This window comes from Cynoglossus semilaevis, chromosome Z, assembly GCF_000523025.1.
Source record: "Cynoglossus semilaevis isolate Cse_v1.0 chromosome Z, Cse_v1.0, whole genome shotgun sequence".
In the NCBI taxonomy this organism is placed as follows: Eukaryota; Metazoa; Chordata; class Actinopteri; order Pleuronectiformes; family Cynoglossidae; genus Cynoglossus; species Cynoglossus semilaevis.
This window is the reverse complement of record NC_024328.1, coordinates 6,072,769-6,078,806: the sequence shown is the minus strand read 5'-3', so window position 1 is coordinate 6,078,806 and position 6,038 is coordinate 6,072,769.

Sequence of the window (6,038 nt, the reverse complement as noted above, 5' to 3'; positions counted from 1 at the left end):
CCCCTGGCCTGCCAGTCCGGAGGTACTGCCCCAGACTGCCACGCGATGCTGCAGCTACGTGTAAGCCAAGACAGCCCCATAACATCCAGAGATTTAAGGTACTCAGGGCGGATCTCATCCAGCCCCGGTGCCTTTCCACCGAGCAGCTTTTTGACTGCCTTGGTGACCTCAGCGCAGGAGATGGGAGGATCAGCTGCTGAGTCCTCAGCCTCAGCTCCCTCCGAGGAAGGCGTGTCAGCAGGATTGAGGAGATCCTCGAAATATTCCTTCCACCTCCCGACGACATCCTCAGTCGAGGTCAACAGCCTCCCCCACCCTCCCCACCCCCGCTGTAAACAGCAGTGTTGTTTACTGCTTCCCCTTCCTGAGGCGCCGGATGGTTTGCCAGAATTTTTTCGTGGCCGACCGGTAGTCCTCCTCCATGGCCTCCCCGAACTTTTCCCAGACCCGAGTTTTTGCTTCCGCGACTCAAGCACCCTGTGGAGGGTATAGAGCTGGTCCAGTGTTCCACGACCAGGACGAAAACCGCATTGTTCCTCTTGAATCCGAGGTTCGACTATCGACCGGATTCTCCTTTCCAGTACCCTGGAATAGACTTTTCCCGGGAGGCTGAGGAGTCTGATCCCCCGAAAGTTGGAACACACCCTCCGGTCCCCTTTTTTGAAAAGAGGCACCACCACCCCGGTCTGCCAGTCCAGAGGTACTGTCCCGGACTGCCACGCGATGCTCCAGAGATGTGTCAACCAAGACAGCCCCACAACATCCAGAGACTTGAGGTACTCAGGGCGGAGCTCATCCACCCCCGGCGCCTTTCAATGGAAGTGGAGAACATAGTCCACTCAGACTCGATGTCTCCAGCCTCCCTCGGGACCTGTTCAAAGCTCTCCCGGAGGTGGGAATTGAAGGCCCCCCTCACCGGGGATTCCGCCAGAACATGTCAATAGACCCTCAGGAAACGTTTGGGTCTGCCAGGTCTATCCAGCTTTGCCTCCCGTAAGCGGAGCCAACTCACCACCAGGTGGTGATCAGTTGACAGCACAGCCCCTCTCTTCACCCTGGTGTCCAATACATACGGCCGGTCGATCATTGACCTCCGGCCTAGGGTGTCCTGGTGCCAAGTGCACTGATGGACACCCTTGTGCTTGAACATGGTGTTTGTTATGGACAAACTGTGACTAGCACAGAAGTCCAATAACAAAACACCACTCGGATTTAGATCGGGGAGGCCGTTCTTCCCAATCACGCCCCTCCAGGTGTCGCTGTCGCTGCCCACATGGGCGTTGAAGACCCCCAACAGGACGATGGAATCCCCGGAAGGAGCACTGTCCTGTACCCCTCTCAGTGCCTGCAAGAAGACTGGGTATTCTACACTGCTATTCGGCCCGTAGGCTTTGTTTCAGCCTCAGTGAGACACCTTTCAGTGGTTTTTCACATTTGGTTGGGTCTGCAGCAGGAAGGTGCTAAGACACCAAAAGGTTTTCCCGAGCACACACAGTCACATAGCCCCACACATTCAAAGAGATTTTCCTACCTTCTCACAGGGAACCCCGAAGCCATCCATTCCTTTTGATCTACATGACCACCTGTGGTTGACTGGACTTCACTTGTGATAACCCCCCACTGAGCAACAAAAGGTTCTTCCAACACTGCTGAATCATGGAACAAGAATGCCACATAGTGGCGACTGCAGGCATCACATGATAACAAGAACAATAATATGATTGGCCACAAGAGGCCTAGCCTCTCTCTTCCATTGGCCTACAAGATTTAAACACACACCCGGGAAGTCGAAATCTACGTATATATTCTGTTATTATAGGCGTTTTAAACACCTGTTTGACATGAAAATGTTTTAAGATTTTGGAATTTTTAACTTTTATTCTTGGTAATATTCTTGGCTTCCCTTCTATAGTTCATGACATTTGGAGACATTTTGATAACACTAAGATTTTGTGAATTAAATTTAAAATGATTTTTTTTACAAAATTAGATTTAATTTTCATTTTTCAAACAAATTAGCAAAACTTCTCCACAGTTTGACAGTCTGACAGGTGGGAACACACAGTTGTTGTACACAGGCTCCTACTTGCTGACAGTTACACTGTGACTACACATACGCTCATCATTAAATATTGTTTATTGTTTGTATTCTCCTAGATGAGTTCATAATTTACAAAACTAACACTGCATTCTTCTGATGGTGACCATAAAGTAACAACTAAGCTGAATCTTCATCCATGTTATATATCAAGCCAAAGGTAGGGTCTGCTTCCCCACTGGTTCTCTGTATTTTCACCCAACAGTGTTGCATCCTAGTGGTTCACTGTGCTTCACTTTTAGAGGCAGGTGGATTTAATTTCCTCAGCTGACACATTGTGAAAATATATGGTGCATTAGACATCAAAGGCCATTTGATGGGTCACTGACTTGTCTTCCATTTCCACTCTAGAAATGTGCAAAATGAAAATCAAGTTCTCTATATGCTTCAATCCATTTATTGTCCGTGGCTTATCTAAAATCAGGATGCAGGGGCAGTAGCAAAATACTATTCTAATAATTACCTAAAAATAAGTCTTAAAAATAAAAAAATAAAATTCCCCAAAAGGAATAAAAATGTATTTATTTGCCCAAAAATATGTAACTGTGCACTGTTTATGCTTAAAATTAAAAAATATTTTATATAAACCTTTGAGCAAAAGCAAAATACTATAATAATAATTTCCTGAAAATGTTTTAAAATATAATATTTTCCCAAAAGAGTTAAAAAGCACAATTTGCCTAAAAATATGTAGCTTTATTTATTTGATTATTTATTTGATGTTTTATGCCTAAAATTAGTATATAAGTATATCAGTATTGTTTTTGATTGTCAACCTTTGATCAAAAGTAATACATACAACAAGTAAAAAAGCACAGATTTGCCAAAAAATATGTAGCTGTGAGCTGTTTTACTATTAAAATCTGAACAAAAGACAAATACTAAATGAATAATTTTCTGAAAAAGTTATTTGATCAACGTAAAATGCTACACCAGTAAGTTCCTGAAAAAGTCTTCAAAAATAAAATTTAGAAATTTAGAAAGTTTCTCATGATTTAAACAAGCACTCACGTGCCTTAAAATGAGTATCAATGCACTTTTTTTAAATGTTAAAATTCAGAAAAAATACTTTTTCAGTACTACATACTATATTAATATTACATATTATGTTCCTGAAAAAGACTTTCCCAAAAACAAAGAAAAAATGCAGTAACTGTTTGATCAGATTAGTGGTATGGTAAGTATTAATTGTTTAAATGCAGAAGAAAAAAATTATCGTCAACTTTCGATCTCAGTTAAATGCTAAACTTTAAAGTTAAAGAAAAACACTTCATAAATAAAAGTTTCTCAAACAATGAATAAAAAATGCACTAATTTGCCTAAAACTATGCAGCTGTTAGATCAGATTGGTGTTATGGTAAGGACTAGTTGTCAGGGGCTAGAGGACGTTTACAGTCTTTGAAAAGCGCAGAAAAGTCCCACTGTGTGTTTGCCCGTACAGTATCTCTAACACTAACTGTATCTGTTACCAAATCTTCCTTTCTCTTTTTTAAAGCTATTTATAGTCAGATGCAGTGGGCAACAACGAGACCAGCTGAAAATGAAGACAGATATTGGAGAGGAAATGTCACATGACTTATCGTATAATTTCCAGTCTTTGTCATCTTTGGTCACAAGAGTAACCTTCAATAAATAAACCCCGTCCCCCTTTCTTCTTTGTAATTTGTGTGATCTGTTACACTGCATTTTCTCATTATCTTGCCACGTGTTCTGTAAAGACTTCACTACATTCTTAAAATAATATTTTTTTGATTTCTGTTTATATTTTCCTGCTATTCTCTACATCCCTATGTCAGCTCACCACCTTTATGGCACTCGAGTGCTGCACCCTCAAAAGCAACTCCTCTTTGCCGCTTTATCTAATAACAACGTGACCTTTTGGTGTCCTCTGAGATGGTGTCTCTGCCTTTAGTTATGGTATTTTAATTGCCAATTGTATTCTGACAGTGGCGAGCCATGTGCCTATTAATTGGGCTCTAAAAAAACATACCAACATTCCTTTGTTTCAGCAGAAACCAATACAGTTACTCCCTCAAGCTCATAGTTCTTTAATCCAACTTAATTAGGTTGTTTTCAAAAAAAGGAAGAAAAAAATTACATTGTTTTGAAACAAATGTAAAAAACGTGGTCTTCATTACATTTCCCCAGACTGCAGAAGACATTAAAAATTAATGTTTTACATTGTAAAGCTGACTTTGACTTGTGTGTGTGTGTGTGTGTGTCATGAATGTTCCTTATATTTCATTGTGAAACATTAACCAGCCATTTGGGGCGGCAGATGAAAATGACCCTTCTGGCTAAATCGGACTAATTCTGCAGCACATTACATTAAATATTCAAAGTCTTCTGTGTCTGATAATAAAAAAGAAAAATACAAAAAAGGTATGGGAAGGTTGAAAGATGAAGCAGGAAGCTGATAAGAATATGATATTAAATATACTGGATTATTTTCCTTTTCGGCTTTCAAAGAAATTGGATAGAGGTATTAAAAAAAAGCCTTTTACATAACAATCAAAAAAAACATTTATTTAACCATTTATTACGTGTTATATTTCAGAATAGACACTTATACAAAAAGAAAAAGATTTGTGTTATTTCTGTTTTTCTTTTTTTAATTTTCTTAAGTTTTTTATCGAACACCTGTTCAGTTGACGTGGTAGAGTCTGAGTTTGTCATATGCACTTGATAAAAGAAGATCCTCCATCTCACCGAGTGTGAGATGGAGAAAAAAAAAAGCTCACCTGAAAAGGCTCAGACATTGAAGCCTTCCCTTTGTTGTCTGTTTTTTAGACATACTGTATGAAGATGACATGACAGCTGTCAGAACCTGATCTGATCTGAAGAATCCCAGGGCCAGAAAACCACCTCACTGCACCAGAGCCAAGTCTGACAGTTTAACTGAGGTAAACCACTGTTTATATACAGTAGTGTAGTGTAGTGGCCAGTAGATGCTTTACCTGGATTACACTTCAATCAGTTCATGATGATAACTTCAGTAATGGACAGGTCATAGGTCAGGCCACTCAAGCACAATATTCAATGTATAGCATTCCACCCATCTGCCTATATAACTGGTTTTAAAGTTCCATTTAAGGCAGTGGTTCTCAATTTTTTTCTGTCATGCCCCCCTTGAAGACAGAAATGCCCCCCCCCATCCCCACCCTGACCCCTTTCCCTCTCCGACCCACATCCCCGCAAATTAAAATACTATTGAGAACCTGATAACATATATTTTTATTTGTACAAACTACTGTATGAGGTGCTGCCATCTAGTGACTGGAGGCGTGTTATCATACAAGCATTACAGCAGTGGTGCACTTATATCCAGTGTATCATATTCCATTAGAAGCCCCTCACACCACCCCCCACCCCGGCACCTCGCCACGCCCCCCTAGGGGGCCCGCCCCACTATTTGAGAAGTACTGCATTTAAGGTATCATTCATTCAGTTATTTATAGTCTAAAAACGTAATCCTTTGCAGGGCTGTGTAGCCAATACCAGCTGTCAATGGGCATGAGGATTGGGGGTGCGGTTACACCCTGGACAGTTGGCCAGTCATTCACAGATCCACATACAGCAACAAACAGTCATTCACACCTGTGGCCAATTGAGAGTATCCAATCAACACACTATCATGGGCTGTAGGATGAGCCAGCAGTACCTGGAGCTAACCTCCACCCACACGTGGAGAACAGGAAAACTCCTACTATCCAGAAAGTGATTGAACCAGTGGGTTATCTCTCTGCGAAGACACTCTTGACCCTAAAAACAACAATCTGGCCCTAAGGCTTTCTTCACATACAGTAGTCACCTTCTCCATAAAATGACAACTGATGCGTCACGTTACGACGGACCTTATAAATCTTTAAAATTTAACCTGCCTGTAAATTTCCCATGAAACCGGCACTGCCTTGTGCAAACAGCACACTCCCATAGAAGC